The following is a 17,121-nucleotide window of genomic DNA, read 5'->3' as shown; positions in this document are numbered from 1 at the left end:
TTTATCACAGCAACGTTTCTTCAGCAACTCCACACAAATAAAGTCTTCACCACCACCACTCTGATGTGGCCTATTTCGTCTGGTTGGAGAACTTCTGCGACTAAACTTGTTCGAAGCAGGCAACGTACGCTCTCGTGTCCGTCCGCCATAGGCCGACGTGCTCACTCGCAGCAGTACGTCGGCTCAAACTAGCTCTTCCCTCGTTAGCGAGCGACCAATGGCACCAGCGGACGTGACCACATGACCGAGTGCCGGTCTGTTTGACTGGGCACGAGTACGAACGGGAGTGAGTGCCCGTCAACGCGAGTACGACCGAGAGGCAGTAACGGTAAGCTTGAGTGGACGTGCGATGCGACTGTCGGCGAGTGTCAGGGGACGTGAGTATGCATGCCTAGCGCCGGTGAACTGAAGTGGAGACGAACAGTCAGCACGAATCGGTGGCTGCGGGGAAGTGCGAGTGGAAACGACCATGCGGGCGAGTGAGTGCGCGTCAGCGAGTGCTGGTGCACGTGAGCGAGTACATAGCGTACAAGAAAATATTGGCGAGAGAGCGTCAGCGAGTATTCACGTATTCTGCCGACCTACGCGCCTTCCACCGTCGGCACACATCAACCGACGGGCGATACTTTTTCGCAAGCAGAACTTATTCCTCGTAAAATTTGACGAAACATTCGTAAAATCCCAGAACGCACCATGTTTAGTAAAGTTTACGTAAAATTAGGGACCGTCGGCGTGTTATTAGACACGTATTCGTAGTAACACGGTAGACCCTTGAACAAGTTAAGAAGTGGCATTAACCATCAGAGAGAGTCACGTGTTCATGTCACACGGCCCAATAAACACGCTGCTGCGTTATTGTGCATTCAAATAACTCCTCGCTTCCGACCAAACTGAGTGCTCACCTTCCAGCGGCTTTCTAAATTTCTCTCAGTGGACTTGGTACACAGATCGGCGCGGATTACAGAATCCCATGCACGGTACCTCTAGTCGATGCGACGATCCCACAAAGGAGGGGTGCCTTACCTGCAAAAAGAGAACAAAACAAAACGCAAGAATTAAGCACAACACGTCACATTGGCTCGTAAAGCAGGCGTATGTACACTCCTAAAGAAAAACAGTGAGACTTGTTCTCCACAAGAACGAACAAAACAACCTGCTTAATGTATAAGATCAGCGGTACGCCGTACAACAGAAGCGGACAAATGCGTGATGACTTTGCTGTTGCCGATTCTGCCTGCTTCAGAGACTTGCCTGTATAAACTTCCTCGAAACAAGTGCCCGTCTGGTATTATTTCACCTTCAGAAGACTTCCAACAGAAGCTTCGGAGACCGACGAGCGGGACTTCTTCGTGAACAGAACTCCCCTATCGCTCATGGTCGCAACGTTCGTAAAATCGTTACACGAGCCCAAAATTCGCACACTTTATGGAAAATTCTGGAGAGTGGACAGGTATGTTTTTGTACAAAAACAGCTAACGCTTTCGTTTGTTTTCCAGTGGTTTCTCTTCAAATGATTAATAAACACGATTGATCTTAATCATTATCATCATCATATCTTTACGCCCACTGGAGGACGAAGGCCTCTCCCTGTGATCACTAATTACCCCTGTCTTGCGCTATAGCTGATCCCAACTTGGACCTAATTTGCGCGTGAATTGCGCCGATTTCCTAACTTTATCACCCCACCTAGTTTTCTGGTATCCTGGACTGCGCGTTTCTTCCCTTGGCACCCATTCTGTAACTCTAATTGTCCAGCCGTTATCTACCGTATACGCCTTACATGGCCTGTCGAGATCTGTTTTTTTTTTTTCTTAATGTTAACTAGAATACCGGCTATCAGCGTTTGTTCCCTGATCCACTTCGCTCTCTTCCTGTCTCTTAACATTACGCCTATTATTTTTCGTTCTATCGCTCTCTGCGCGGTCCTTAACTTGTCCTCGAGCTTCTTTGTTAACCTCCAACTTTCTGCCCCAAATGTTAGCACCGGTAGAACACAATGATTGCACACTGCGCTTTTCAACGGCAGTGGTATGCTCCCAGTCAGGATTTGGTAATGCCTGCCGTATGAACTCCAACCCATTTCTATTCTTCTGTACATCTGACGATGATGATTTAATGGCATCGCCTTTGCAACGGGGCGGTGGCAAATAGTCGCCTAGCTTGCTTTATTTAATCAGGTATGCTATGCATGTTGCTGTATAGCTTTTCTAGCATTTTTGTACACAACCCCTTAATCTTTATTTTCTGCCCTTCAATATCTACCTTGTACCGCTAGCTATGACTGTAAGAGAACAGGTCGTATCAATCTCTTCCCTGCTTTTCTTTTTTTCCACAGATAATATAAATTTCTGCTGCTTCATTATCTCGACTGCTAATCGCTTGGCGCTTCCGTCCACGTTAAACCCGAGCGCTTCTGGAAAGTGTGCGTTAGCTAGGGTTCTCACAGGGTGAATATCTTCGCATTCCATTATAAAGTGGTCAGCGGCCTCCGGATTTTTGCTGCAGCATACAGATGCCCCATTATTTAGTTCCGAATATTTGCTCCAGTATGTTTTTTGTCCTTAGACAACTAGCTCGATCCTCAAATATCAAGGACCCTCTGTGTTCAGGGTCCCCTGTTAGCAATTGACCTAGATAGACCTTGTTCCCTTGCGAGGCTATTGAACGTTGAGTAATCGATTGATTGAGTTCAACATCGCAAAGCAGCACACACAGGCAAGAACGCGCATCCAATGTTCCCTATACACAAACGTTCTATATTTTTTTTTTTTTTTGCATTCGGGTTTTACCGGCAAACGAACAAGTGACCTCGTGTCCGTAGCATAAGGGCACAGTCAGAGGGCCATGACGTCGACAGTCTTTCGGTACGCTCTTCAGGTACTTCACGTTCGAGCCGCAGATCAAAGATGCGCGCATAGAGAGACAGGAAGTCGTATCGGGATGGCGGAAAACTCGGGCGCTTTTCGGGAGAAAAAATAAAGTAGACGGGGAACGAAACAAGAGCTATAGCTGTCCACGCAACGGTAAGGACGGGGAAGGGGGTGAGGGGGTTGCGCTGAGCCAGACGGCGGCGCGAGAGGACGAATTTCCAATAAGTGCGTAACGAACGCGTATAGGCAGATAACGAAATGCGGGCGTAGCTCTTCCCGTGAAACGAGGGGCTCGATGAAACAGACGCCCTAGAGCACGATACGAACAGGGTCTGGGCGAGTCGTTAACCAGCCTCTGCGGTTGGCGGATGTCCCTCCTCTGCTGGGCTGCGCTCTTCCGTCGCAAAGACGACACGGGTGGAAAAGAAGAGAGAGAGAGAGAGAAGAAAATGCCGGCCAACAGAGTACGAGGTTTAAGGACGTAGTTACGGGTTATGCACAATCACGAAACAGACGGAAGCTGAAGCCAATACACACACACAAACAGAAAGAACACTTTAAGAGGCTATATACTCCGCGCGTGCGGCCCACAGACATGGTGCACGTAATGGTATTCTGGCGCGGCCCGACTAAAAAATCGCTGCGGGGCTGGGCTGGGTAATGAACGCTTCCTCGCAGATCACCTGAGGGCCGGGAGTGCGCGAACGGAGAAGGAAGGGCCCGAAAGTAGGAAAGAAGGAAGACGACTTCCCATCTGGGCTCGCGACAGCGCAAATCAGTCAGGCATGCAACGCGCGGCGCTACGACACGGAAACAACCGCGAGACGATATAGCTATAGAGAACGGAGTGAAAAAAAAAGAAACGAAGAAACAGGAACGACTATATACACGCGAAGGGAGGGCTTATCGAGCTTCCTCGAACAAATCGCAACGTTACGCCCTCTCCGTTTGTGCTTCCTCCCGATATCGCAAAGAGCTGTTTTGCTACAGTGGGCCTCGCGCGGGGCACGTTATACTTATCCGTCGCACCTAAAGTGGCCGCAGATGATGCGGCTCCTTTTCGCTCACGGCGCCTGCACCGGAAGGACGCGCCCTCGACAAGGCGGCCGCGAGTGCACGCGTCGAGGCACGAGTTACCCGACATGCGACGAGCAACAAACGAGAGAAAAGGCAAAAAGATAAAAAAAGAAAGAAAGGAAAAGAAAAGACAGGCACTTGAAATAAAGCGCCCAGGAACCGGCTCCGAAGTGCACGTTGTTTCTTCGCGTACATACGCGCACGTCCTGCTGTCATCTGGCAAGATCTCTTTGGCCTTCAGACCCCATAGCGAGAAATGTAGGTGCGAACCAAGGTCGGCATCCGTGATAGTTGCTACGGCAACACCTTTGAAGGGAACAGCGCGAAAGATGGGACAGGGCGAGTGGCAAACAGAGAGAGAGAGAGAGAGCGTTGCTGTAGGGACCAACAGCCAGCGCTTAGACAAACAAGTTTCTTCGCAAACTCTCCCGGCACTCAGGTGACGATATCCTGTCCAATGGCGTACAACACAAGTATACTGGATCGGGTTATACAGGGTGTCTCAACTATCATGAATCGAGCTGAAAGAAAAAAAATAATAATTTACGCGATTAAAATCAAGTACACGTTGGTTAGGGTCTTGTAGATAAATCACCAGTCGTTACTTTTCAGCGAAGCTGTATGTGGCTAGGGTACCATGCATTCTTGTTCTCCGTTAACAACAACTATCATCATCAATGGCTCATACCCCCGTGAGCAAGGAAAAAATGCAACGACTCATAGTCCCGTACAGTTCATAGCTACTCACTTTGCTTGAATTAGCAGCGATGACACTACCCCTATTATCGCTGTCGATGATTTCTATGTGGATATGTCGGTACGGAAACGAGAGCGGTTTACGCGTTCCGTGTTGCAGACATATCCCTTCCGATGCCACACCGATCCGGCTCAACCGACCACCCAGCAGCGTACGCGCATCAATAATGACCACCGATGAAGACAATAAATGAGTGTGCATACCATTCGTTGCTATGACCACCTATTGAGACAATAAATGAGTTCGTACATTTGTTCAAAATTATGGGTCACTTCCGTGTCGTGTGCTAAACAGCTTCGCTGGTCAACCGCCTTCACAGAGTAGGATGGCTCATGATGTTTTTAATAGTTGCTGACATTCAATCAGTAACTAAAAGCAATCAGCTTACTTTTAATTTGTAGTTTTAATTTTGAGTTAGGGGGTTTCTGGAGAATTGTAAAAGACATAAAAATGAAGCGTTTCCAGTAAGGTGCACATCGCGTGTTGACTTTTTTCGGCGAATAGAAAAAGCCCGCGAAATATGAGAAACACCGCGACTGCGCACCCGCGCACGAATAGCAGCGCGACCAAACAGTGGGAAAGCAAGTTTGCCAACAAGACGTGCACTTGGCCTTATTCACGTAAAGAAGGGCCCGTGCGCTTTTCTTCTTTCTTTTTCTTTAACTCAGTGCATGATATAGCTGCAGCGCCTTGTACAGTCATCTGTACTGCCGCTGTATACACTTGTGTGACAGGCTCTGTCCCCCCCCCCCCCCCCCCGCAGTTAGGCAATGCGACGAACATTACTGCAGCGAACGTATGTACTTCCAAGCGCACAATTGCTTTATTAAATCGAAGCTTTGTTTCCCTTGCATCCCCGGGCATGCATGGGGCGTCTGTTCGGTCGTTTTCTCGCAGAGTAAGGTAAGCCTATCGTGGGGATAGCATATGGCAGGAAAGTGGGCCGATCCCGGAGATTGTGTTATCAAAACCGGGCCAATGTCGCGTTCGGTGGGGTTATCCGCGTCTGTCCTTTCTGCCCTGGCATGACACGTATTTGCTGTGCTGCAAAAACGCGGTGCAGGACACGAACAGTTAGTTGCGCGCACGCTACCGTGAGGCCAAATGACACAACGCTTATGCTGTGTGAGACAAATATAGCATGCGCACACTTGGAAGTAAAGTTGCACGCACCATGTGAAACGTTTCGCTGAAACTTTAAAGCCTCCCTTACAACGCTGCACCTAACAGGTACGTTGCAACTGCCGCGTTAATCTTTTCTTTGGCTCTTCCTCCCACTTTGTGGGACGGCTATACGTACTAGCTGTGCAAACTGGGAGTATCCCGGAGACATCAGCGCAATCCAATGTGGTGACTTGGTGGGCATATGTCCTGATACTAACAGACAACATTTGTCCATGCAAGAGTTTTGTTTGGAGTCTGTGCAGATTCACAGCAGGGGCTAAACAAATACAGTACTAAACACGTGCAGTACTAAAGTACTAAACAAACAGAGCTAATAAAGAAACATACGAGAATATCTAAGCACTTCTTATAAGTTGTGAATGCGAAAGCATCAATGTCCAACTGAGCTCCGCCACCGGTCCTTCCAGTTCTGCGCTGCGAGTAATGTACCATAGCAGTACGCGCTGCCCGACCCAGCAAGCAGCAGCAGCCTGCGGTGCCAACGCCGCATGCCATCAACGGCGTCGGTGGCATGCGCGCAAGGATTATTACTGTCTACAGGCAACACGGCCTACCTGCTGCAACACCCAGCGACCTCCTGTTCCCGTCGCCGCCTTCCTCCCCCACCTTGGAGCTCTCCACAGCCTCTTGGAGTTTGTGGCGGCGAACGAGGTCACCGCGTACCGATAAGCGCCCGCGCACGCCGCCGGCCACTGCTCTCATCTTCGGCCTCCTCCATGAACGGACGAGACTACCGCTCCTTCTTCTCTTCCCTTCCTTTGATCTTTGTTTCCCACTTACCCTTTCCCTGACGCTGCGCCATGCTCCCTATACACAGGGGTGGAGAAATAAGCGCCTTCTCCCACATTAAACCACCACCACCACTACTCACCCGCTCTGTTCCGTCGAGGCGCGCTCGTGACGTGGCGTCGCGGCCAATGGGAATTTAGGTGCCGCTTCGCTGCTACAGACGACGCGAGCTTATTCGCTCAATGGGCCATTTGACGTTTTAGCATCAAAACATCATAGTATTGCCGGAAGGCGACGCGTTGATAGCAATAGCGAAGTTATAGACAACTACTGGGAGTATAGGTTTGTAGTATTATCGGCCCTACAGATTGCAGCAAACATTCACTTACCAATTAAATTAGCAAGTATGGTGTGTCGCACGCACAACATGAGCAGATCTCAATCGATGAGCGCGAACTCTCGCTGTCACAACTCTGGCGTGATGAAGAACGCAAACAAAGGGGCGAGAATTGCCCCTTTGGCTCCCTTGTGGCTCCCTTCTACGTGTATCCTATAAGCTTCATATTACGCGACCTGCAGCACCACGCACGCGCAGACAGCACACATGCTGCCATCAGCCATCTGGGCTCGCCCACATTTTGCACTCGCCGGATATCACCTCCAAGATAGGGCGCGGGTGCTGCACGTACGGCCGGGACAGAGGAGATGCGCCGCTCACCTGTTCCCCCACTCCCCTAGCGCGCTCTTGTTCATAGTGCCACACACTCACCCCCCCCCCCCCCCCGTTTCTTCAAGCGCGCTTTATCCCGTGACCTCCTAAATTGCGCGCGCATTAAGCCACCATCCTGCTCGGCTCCCACTCGCTAGCTTCGCAGTACACTCACACCATACGGCGCGGGATAGAGGATCTTATCGCACTTAGACCTGATACGGAACCTCTCAGCAACGACGACGCTGACGACGCCGGCAAAAAATCGCCTGGAGTGTACATAGAGTTTGCAATAATGAGGGTCCACAGCAGCACACCTCAGATGGTCTATCGGGTATATAGTTACCGCTTGGCTTCGACAATCAACCTCCGATGGTGCCTGCCTAGTTTATATGTCATTTCCATAGGATTTCTGTTTATTTACTAAACGCATACGACGGAGCGTCAGGCAGCAAGATGTTCACAACTGACTAAAAGAACTTCGCTCCTATAAGAGCGATCGAGTGGCTGACGTCGCAGAGGCTACGATAAGCGCCGCAGAGGGGAGGAGGGAGTTCCGGATTGATTCCGTTCACCCCGGTGTTTCCCAACGTGCAGGACAAAACTTGGTGCACTATAGCATTTGCGCATCCTGCCCCACGCACGGGAACGAGGGCTGCCAGCTCAAAGAAATCAAATTCGAGCGACCTCGCGCGCCCAGGCTGCACCCGAACGCAGCTGTTAATTGGCTCCGGCGCCTGACGATAAAGAGGAAACCACGTCACGTGCTGCTTGTCGCCGCATCTTGGGCGTGGCGTCGACGCGCGTTTCTATAGGCTGCGCGATGACCGCCCTAACCCCGGCTGAAACGTGTTGCAAATTGTTAACAGACACCAGTACATCTATTAAGGCGACATAGGCGGGCTACTTGGTTGGTATGTACAGCCTGCATATATTTACTGGCAGCGATAACTGTCAACGCCACAGGCCATGGCCCAACGCCCGTTCCGTGCGCATCGTTTCTCTCTCTCTCTCTTTTTTTTTTTTTGGCTACCATTATTCCTTTTCACTTGGTTAATATAGAAAACAATAAAGGGATAAGTTCTTGCGCTAGATGATACACAAAACAGAAGAATAAGCAAGAGCACTAAGAATAACCGTCGCTATCGGAACGTTTTCGTTAAAGTCCGCGAATGTAATGGCTACGCAAGTTTCAGATGCAAAAATGAGACAGACACACACACAGGATGCTGTATACTGTGCATTCGTCGCAAATATGCCAGCGACTCTAACGGAAGCATTGGAGCAATTTCATCGTTTTGCGAGGCAGCGAACGTTTGATGGCCATGCGCCTACAACACTTGCGCAAGTGGCATAGTTCGAAGTGAATCTAATTGTCCGAGTGTTGTCATTTATTTGCGCTGCCAATACAAATGTAACCGGTATTCCTTTTTTTTAATTCGGACAGATAGTAACTAGCATGTAGCAATGCGCGCGCGGTTAAAGAAACAACATATCAGTTTACACTAGCTATGCGCGCGCGGTTAAAGAAACAACATATCAGTTTACACTAGCTGGTAAGGTGTGATTTTCAAAATATTTCTTTATCCGTTTGGCGTTGAGTAGGTTCATGTTATAAGGCAGAAAACAAAGACCCAGGTTCCATTTTTTTCATTTCGCACTGAAATCTCAGATAAATCGGCGTATAACGTCACCGACATAAAAGGCACTTTTTCTGGTACCTGGTTCGTTTTTGCGCAGGTAAAGTTATTGAAGCTTGGTCGGTAGAGCCTCTGGGCTCATTAGAGTGCACTCTTTCTTTGCCGATAAGCAGCCGACTATATACCCGATCGAGTAGAACAAGTAAAAATCCATGAAACCAACATGAGCAGGTGTACTTCAGGGCGGCTTCGCCATCCGTCTTCCGATTTTGCGTATTTTTCTGCTTTACGAAGGCTCCCAAAGAAAATACAGCGCGATACCTTAAAGAGGACGAAAGAAGCGAGAAACTATGGCGCTGACCTGTTCTCTCTCCCTTCCTTCTAGTCCTGTTTTTTCAGTGCTGTATTTTCAAGTACTAACTTATTTCCGACTAGCCCAGCTGTCTATCCTATACACGACAAACACCCTCCCACAGTAAGAGCCGTTTCGCATTGCGGTAGCGTAACTTACTAACAAAGGTTAGCTTATCAAGTGGACGCGGCAACATCGGCCGATACCGAGAATAAAATGCCTACAAAATCGACACCACGTAACTGAAGGCTGCGCTGCGAAAAAGAAAAAGAATAATCGAGTCCTGACGAGAATATTCAAGGTGAACATCCCATGCGGATCAGTTCTGGAGCGAAGCTTCCACATCATCATAAGAGTAACGTTTTCGAAATATTGCCACAACGTGGTGCATCGTGCTTGCGCCAGACGTACTTATAACTAAAGTGGCGTTTGCAAAAGTTACATTTGTGCAGGCTGCATGGGGACTGAAACGCCGCGTCCTGGTGGGAGCCGGAGGTTGCGCTTAAGATTATGCATGTCGTTGACCCTGGCCATGAGCACGACCAGTCAGCGTCAACTGAAGCAACTTATAAGGTCTCGTCTCGGGAACTTTACTGCTATACTATACTACGACTATTTGTCGGTCTTATAGTTAACACTTCCAAGAATAGAAGCTCCCTCCCTCCCCTTTCTGCAGGCTGCTGCTCAGCCGTTAGCCTCCTCAAATGTCAGCACAGTGTTCCTCCTTACCCAGTTCCTTATTTTCTCTCTCTCTCTCTCTCTCCCGTTCCTAATATAGAACACGCATCTCTCTACCTGTATCTCAATATGCCATCTGTAGTAGGTGCTGCGCACACTAACGTTCCAGGTATCCGCCGAGTAAAAAAACCAGTGCAGGGCCCCGATCGGGACGTCGCACGCAGATCCACACGCAGTGTGCTCGAGAGCAGCCACGCGAGGGGACCGAGCTGAGAGGTAAGCGCAGCCCACGGCGCGCCTCAGATACGAGCGACCCGATGGCAAACACGTACACAGCTCGATCGCGTGTTTGCATGCGCGTGTGCGCGCGCAGGCGGCTATGCAAGTGCCGCTGAATCGCTGCAGGCGCGTGACCTCGGCGTGTGAGGCGGCATCAGTCGGGCAGAAAGAACAAAAGGACTGACCTCCCCGCGCGGTCGAACAACAAAGTGCGACGCGGGACCTCGGCGCGGGCACGGATAGTGGCCGCGCTCGCTTGCCTCGCGCTAAACACGGCCTCGTTGTGCGTGCGTGTGTGTACGGGTATTGCGCGGCACCGCACGGGTTACGAGCACGCAGAAACAAGACAATGATCAAAGGCGCAGAGCAGACAAGCGCGTGCGCTATGCGCGTGTTTTGGCGCAGGGATCTCGCAAAACGGCGGCGCCTGCACTGATCGACATGGCCGGGTATGCGGGCGCAACGGGGACGCGAAATGTATGGAAACGACGCGGCGCTCATGCCCGGCCATTGTACGCGATGCGCGAGAGCACAAATTCTCTCTTTCTCTCCATACACACGCACACACACAGACACGCAAACAAGCAACCGCTGGTACTCACATATACGAAATCGAGCAATGAATCGACATCGCAAGTGGCGAGCGCATACGTACTTTACCGCACTATATACGTAGAGAGTTTCCTACAAAAGCTGCTAGGGGCAATTCTGGCGCTGCAATCGGTCAGCTACCATGGAAATAATGGGTAGCGTACGTGGACAATTTCTATTTTATAATTTTTTTCTGATTCCTTATGCACTCAGTTATGCATTATAGAATTTTATCAATATACGTTCTGACCAAAAGTGTCGACCTTCTTAAAAAAATCCCGATGCACCTTTATAATGCAATATTTTGTTTAAAACAATCCATCTGCAATGTCGCAAAGCCACTCGAAGCCAGCAGGAGCAGGTGCAGGCAAATTGCCATGTATACTGAGTTCATGATTTCCCTGCTGGCTGAAGCGTCCACTATTCTTGCGTGCACTACGGCGTCACAGTTCCCTGCAGTAATTTTTGTTGGAGCACCAGTGCCTTAGGCTACCGTTCCGCCGGGACCCGCGCATCGCTTTCCTCGCGGTCCCACGTACGCCCTTCGAATTCCTCCGTACACGCCAAAGAAGCCTTATTCGGCTAGGTCGTGTAAAAGGCGCGAGTCATCACCTTCGCGGCCTCACGGTGCATTACCCCGCTGGGCAACAAAAGCGAAGCGTTTTGCTCGGCGAAGCGAACGAGTACTTCCGAAGGGGTTCTGTGGAATGCACCGCCTGCCCCAGGCTTGAGCGATAAATCTACAAGAAGAACGGAAAAAAGATTGGCGCCGCGCGTAGGTTATATTCTGTGCCTCTGTGGACTTATGTCTGTTTCGCTCGTCCTCATGCCACCTACCGGCGGTGCCAGCAAATATAGCCGTTTGACCCGGACAGCGGCCAAACGTTCACACCCGTATTACTCGCGAAGCTGCGCTCCAGAAGCGATGCACACGGGCCGATCATTTTTCCGCCTGTCCGAGGAAAGAGAAAAGAAAGAAAGACAGAATGCACGCGTAGAGGGCAAAGTTGGGGGGCTCTTACAAAATAAAATTGATCCGGAAAATATTTGGTTACTACAGCCAATGTGAAGAAGAAAGCACACGCACACACACACACACACACAGAAAGAGGGAACACGGCATAAAAGCCTTGAGCCCGAGTCAAGCGAGTTTCTAGCGTCCCCCATACGGGGTCAGCCACGATCGAATGGTACAACACTGTGTTTCTGCGGCCAGCAGAATCCGGGCGCATTCAGTGGTACGCACGGGTAGTCGTAACCGAATAGAGCAACGGCTGCGGGCAATGGCCCCTAATAAAGCTAAGGCAAATAGATGGTTCGGTCGGCTCGGCCCACTTGCAAAAGTATATCATATCATATCTGCATTTAATAGAGCCAAAAACTACGAGACCACTGAGGGAGATCAGGCAAACGCCATACTCTTCCTGCGAAACTCCACACCTTGTGAACTCTCAGAATGTATCGAGTCGCTGTGGCGTGCGTAAAATCAGACCGCACCGACTAAAGCGACAGCGCAAAAGTGAACGTGCAAACCGAACTGAGGGTAGTAGCTCACGCATCCCCGTTTGGCGCATCCAGCTACCTCGTTTTGCTTATACGTTCACAGGCATACAGCAACTTAAAGCTTGCTTTCCCACTCATCACCAGTGCCAAGGGGAGGAGACACCGACCACGATGCGCAAGAGGGGGAAACGAAACCAACGGGAAGTGAGATAGGGAGAGCGGGTGAGGATACGGGGAAGGAGCTGCGACCACGAGCCCACTTTCGCTATCCTTCCTAAAGATCGCCTCAAATCAAGTCCTGTCTGCATCTTGTCTGCTGCGAGCATAAAGCTTGAGAGTAACGGTATAGACACCGGCGCACAAAATCAATACAGAGCGCAGTAGAGCCACAAAATCTTGACGAGGCTAGCGACCGCTGGAATGGAATCACTGCTACGCGCCAATGTTATACGCACGTCACACTGAGAGCCTCGATCCGTCAGGCAAAGAATCGGACTAGCCGGGCATGCATTAAACTGCGGCCGCCGCGTCGAACGAGCGATATGGCGAAGCACTGCTCGATGCGGGGACTTAAAACCATCTCTAGACAGAGAACGGACCGAAGGTGCGCTCGCGAATGCCGCGAGGGTGGTCTTGGACGCGCGCCAAGTTTGGAACGCGCACGGGTCACTGCTCCCGGAGGACGACGTCGAAGAGCAGATGTCGCGCACGCTGACACTAACCCGCTGCGGGCGGTGAAGCCCTCCTCCCCTCAAGCGCGGTACCTCCTTTGAGGAGTGGCCGACGCCCCGTCACTTACTTCCATAATTTTCGGGATGGCCGTACCGAGTTATAGGGTGATTTACGATTTGACTGCCTAAGGCTAGGGGACGGAATCATTCTTGCGTACAAAGGAGCGCAAAGAAAAAAAAAATAAGGATACGAAAGAACCCGAACATCCGGAGTCTACTATTTTGCTCACACGCTGGGCTAAGCCGGACACGCTTAGTTAAAATACTTACCATTTCGAACTACAACATGTTCAAACATGGTTGGACATGCCGTAACCGGCACAAAGCTTTTGTTCAGTACTTAATAGGGCTATCGCGGAGTTCCGGACAATCTGACTACCCGTACCGTGGAACCTGCTCCGCTGTGTTTGCCATTCTCTAATGTCGTCTGTGCCTTGGCAGCACTCGAGTTCAAGCGGTGTGCGCAACAAGCAGGCAGCGAAAAGGTGGAGAGAGAGGGAGAAACGACGCAGGTTTACTGTTCGAGTGAGGCTAATCGACTAGACATCCCGCACGATGTCAGGATCGCCAAAGCACTCCAAAAGGTGACATTTCCGCGAAGAAGTCGAGCGACGGAGTCCGATGGCTAAGCGACGGACTTGAACGACGACTTGAAAAACCACGCCAGCGACGTCACACAAAGCTCGCGCTCTTGTCGCGACCACCTGCGCATCCTTCGGGCACACCGCGAGCAGCACCCCGGCGTTAGCCACGCGTAGAGCTCTGTCCGCAGCGCCGTCCGTCTCGGCTTCCTGGCTCCCGTAACATCGCGGAGAACTCGAAACCTGTCGTCGCTGCCGCGCCGGTGATGACGCGGAGGCAGGAAATCGCGTCTCCAGCATCGCGCCGTACACGTCAGACGCGTACGCCATTCGCGCTCATCTTATGCCGATTGGAGTTTTTATTTTATTTTTCTTCCTCGCGCGATGTCAACGATGACGACTACATCAGGGATACGCGCGACCGACCGTGAGAAATAGAGAGAGAGAGAGAGAGAGAGAATCAAATGGCGCGCGGAACCACGAGAGGCTCCCACGAGGAGCGCGAGCGCAAGAATGGAGGAGGCACACGAACCTGTCGCGACCGCGTCGATTGCGTCGACCCGCGGAAGCGAGTCAAACCAAATCAGACCCCCTTGCAACGCTACTCCGCGCAGAGGACACGCCGCGCCCGATGATAGCGATCTAAAAAGACGTGTGGCCGTGAAATGCACCCTGTCCCCAGGGAGGAGGAGGAGGAGAGACACGGGCGAAGGGGCGACTGCACGCAACGCGGAAGCAGCGCGGAGCCAGCGATGCTTCGGCGCCGCCGATTTCTGTGCGGTTCCAGAGGAGCTGTCATGCGCCCTTCAACGCGGCTCCGTCGGTCCAGAGCGCAGGCACGCATTCGACGCGGATCAGCCGACGCGCGAAACAGCGTAGGCTGCAAAACATTCGGCTGCGGTCGTGCCGGACCCCTAGCATCAACTGCGATCGGTTTTTTTTAATGCGTTAGCATTTGAAGTGTATCTGCGTGAAGTGTGCGAAGCCGGTCACGCGGTAGAAAGGGGATGAAAAAGCGCATAAGAGCGGGATACCGCATTATATATAGTGTAACGTATACGAAAGGCAGGTACAGAAGAAACAAGAGTAGCCGAGGAGAACGAAGAGTTTTAGAGGCCGGACTGCGCTACGATCACGCTACGATCATCGTCCATCCCCTGTAAATAAAACCATTTCTTCACAGCTCTTCGTGACTATATATATATATATATATATATATATATATATATATATATATATATATATATATATATATATATATATATATATATATATATATATATATATACACACACGGGGTGGTCTGTGCGGAATACTAAGTCGCAGCACATCACTATTCGAAGAGGCAGGACGTGTGTCGAGTAAGCTCCTGAACAACAGCTTGCAATGTGGTGAAGGCGGTTTAACTCATGGATCCAGGACCTCAAAGAGGTGCGACCTAATGCTAACGCATTTCGCTCGTATTTACGTCTGAATCGCCACTGATTTTTTTTCCCGACTAACAGCACATTCAGCGTGCACTTGAAATGCGCAGTAGAGGCCATTGCACGGTGGTCAAACCGATAACGCCCGTGTACGCAAGGACCCGTTCCCAGTTGCAAGCCTCCTCTCTTAGTGTTCCTGCATATGCTCCCGCAGGGAGTAGATCGTATACAGGAACACTATGCTCTCTCTGCCTCAGAGCCCTCCAGTGGAAAATAGGCCGAAGCCTTAGTTCGCCCTCTCCCAGGTGCCCTCACTGTAATCTTCCTGCAGTCCCTGATATCCTATATCTGTGCCGGGACCACCGCCTTTCCGGGGCAGCCGCTCTACCATCTGAGCTAACCAGGTGGCTAGCAGATGGCAGGGCGAAGTCGAACTTATCAAAAACTCGAAGCAGAGGCAACAGTTTTGACGTAATAGTTCTGCGACAACCCCCAAGGTGGTCCTAGGTTCGAGTCCCGGACCAGGACGAATGTTTCTTCAACTGCGAGGCTTATTTTTTGCCAGGAAACCATTTGGGTTTCCTTTGTAGCAATTGCTGCGATTGGGTGGATGTCTCATTTTCCTTTAAATAAGCAGCTACTTTATTTATTATTGACACTCACTGCACTTTGGTATTTTTATTCTTTTGTAACTACTCCCATTTTTTAATGCCTCTAGGCGTGAGAGTACAATAAATAAATAAATAAATAAATAAATAAATAAATAAATAAATAAATAAATAAATAAATAAATAAATATTTCTCTCTGTGTCGCAATACGTGGGGTACGCCTATATATATATATATATATATATATATATATATATATATATATATATATATATATATATATATATATATATATATACGTATACACGCCTAGAACACGATTCAGTCGGCCGGCCTGAACTACCTCCGCCTCAGTGGGCGCTCCCAAGACCTACAGCAAGGGCTCCGTACACACGAGTCACCGTCACACCTCGTAGACGCGTAACGTAGCATGTCGCACAACGCCCGACAATGAAGCGGCAAACGCATCTGAGCGTATTTTAACCAACATTCGCCCACGTTGCTGCAGCGTTCCAAGCGACAGGAGACAACGTTGCAGCCCTACGTCATAGCAGCGTCGCCTCAATAATGAAAAAAACGTTGCACGTCTGTTCCAGTTGGAAATTGACTTGGCAACATTGCCTCTGTCGTACACATGTGACCAAATCTGGACCCATCAGCCGAATCTGCGCACATCGTAACATAGCGTTATATAGCTTCCTCTGCTTACGTGTGTACAACAGATTACGTATATTCCATGCCGTATCCGCAGGGGAATGCCAACCTATTGCTGTGTATGGGTCTCCATTTGTTTCCGTGCGACGTAGCAGGAATTGCTGATTATTTTAAATAGGATGCATGATGCAACGGAAAGGAAGGAACACTGCTGCTGACCGTGCTTTAACTAGCTAGTATTTCTCGCGTGCGTTAGCTTATTTCTGCAGAGATTAGGCGAAAGAAAAAAAAAAAGTGACGTACAGGGTACATCTAAACGCAGAAATGCATTCCTGAGATAAACGCTAGACTAATTTTAAATTAAGTTTGCAGCACTTTAGAGAGAATTAGACTTAAATTCTACTGACTGTTCGAAGCAGAATTTTCATTTTGAATCCGAAGTTTTTTTGTTTTTTTTAATCAGGAAAATTAAGTCTGAAAACAATAGAAGCACGAATTTTACAAAACCGTAAATCTGCACCAAAAACAGATATCGCAGTTCTGTACACCGCATCCGTTAGAACTCGAAAGCGAATAAATTTGGTATAGTAATCTTAATTGATTTTGCTACAACGTTTACGAGGGTTTTCCAAAAGTCCTACTCACATATTAATGGTGTATTTGAGAACCGTGTATAGAACACAAATTTTGTCCGCCTAATATGTAATATTAGACGCAATTACAGAATTGTGATATTTTTCTTTGTTGAGTTA

General features: G+C 49.7%; 1 protein-coding gene across 2 annotated transcripts in view; it reads right to left on the bottom strand.

Moving 5' to 3' along the window:
- The window catches only part of LOC126529991 (centaurin-gamma-1A-like), a 277,071-nt gene that overhangs the window by 189,847 nt on the left and 70,103 nt on the right, over positions 1-17,121 (bottom strand). Inside the window, exon 1 of one of the 2 annotated variants that reach the window (XM_055070172.1) lies at positions 903-1,003. The exons of the other annotated variant lie outside the window; for it this stretch is intronic. The gene's annotated coding sequence lies outside the window, so the exon portion shown is untranslated. Of the gene's footprint in view, positions 1-902; positions 1,004-17,121 lie in introns of those variants that run through there. 2 annotated transcript variants of the gene reach the window in all.

Source organism: Dermacentor andersoni, chromosome 5 (assembly GCF_023375885.2).
Source record: "Dermacentor andersoni chromosome 5, qqDerAnde1_hic_scaffold, whole genome shotgun sequence".
NCBI lineage: Eukaryota > Metazoa > Arthropoda > Arachnida > Ixodida > Ixodidae > Dermacentor > Dermacentor andersoni.
Note: the sequence above shows the minus strand (reverse complement) of the source record. Positions and strands in the feature narration are given on the sequence as shown.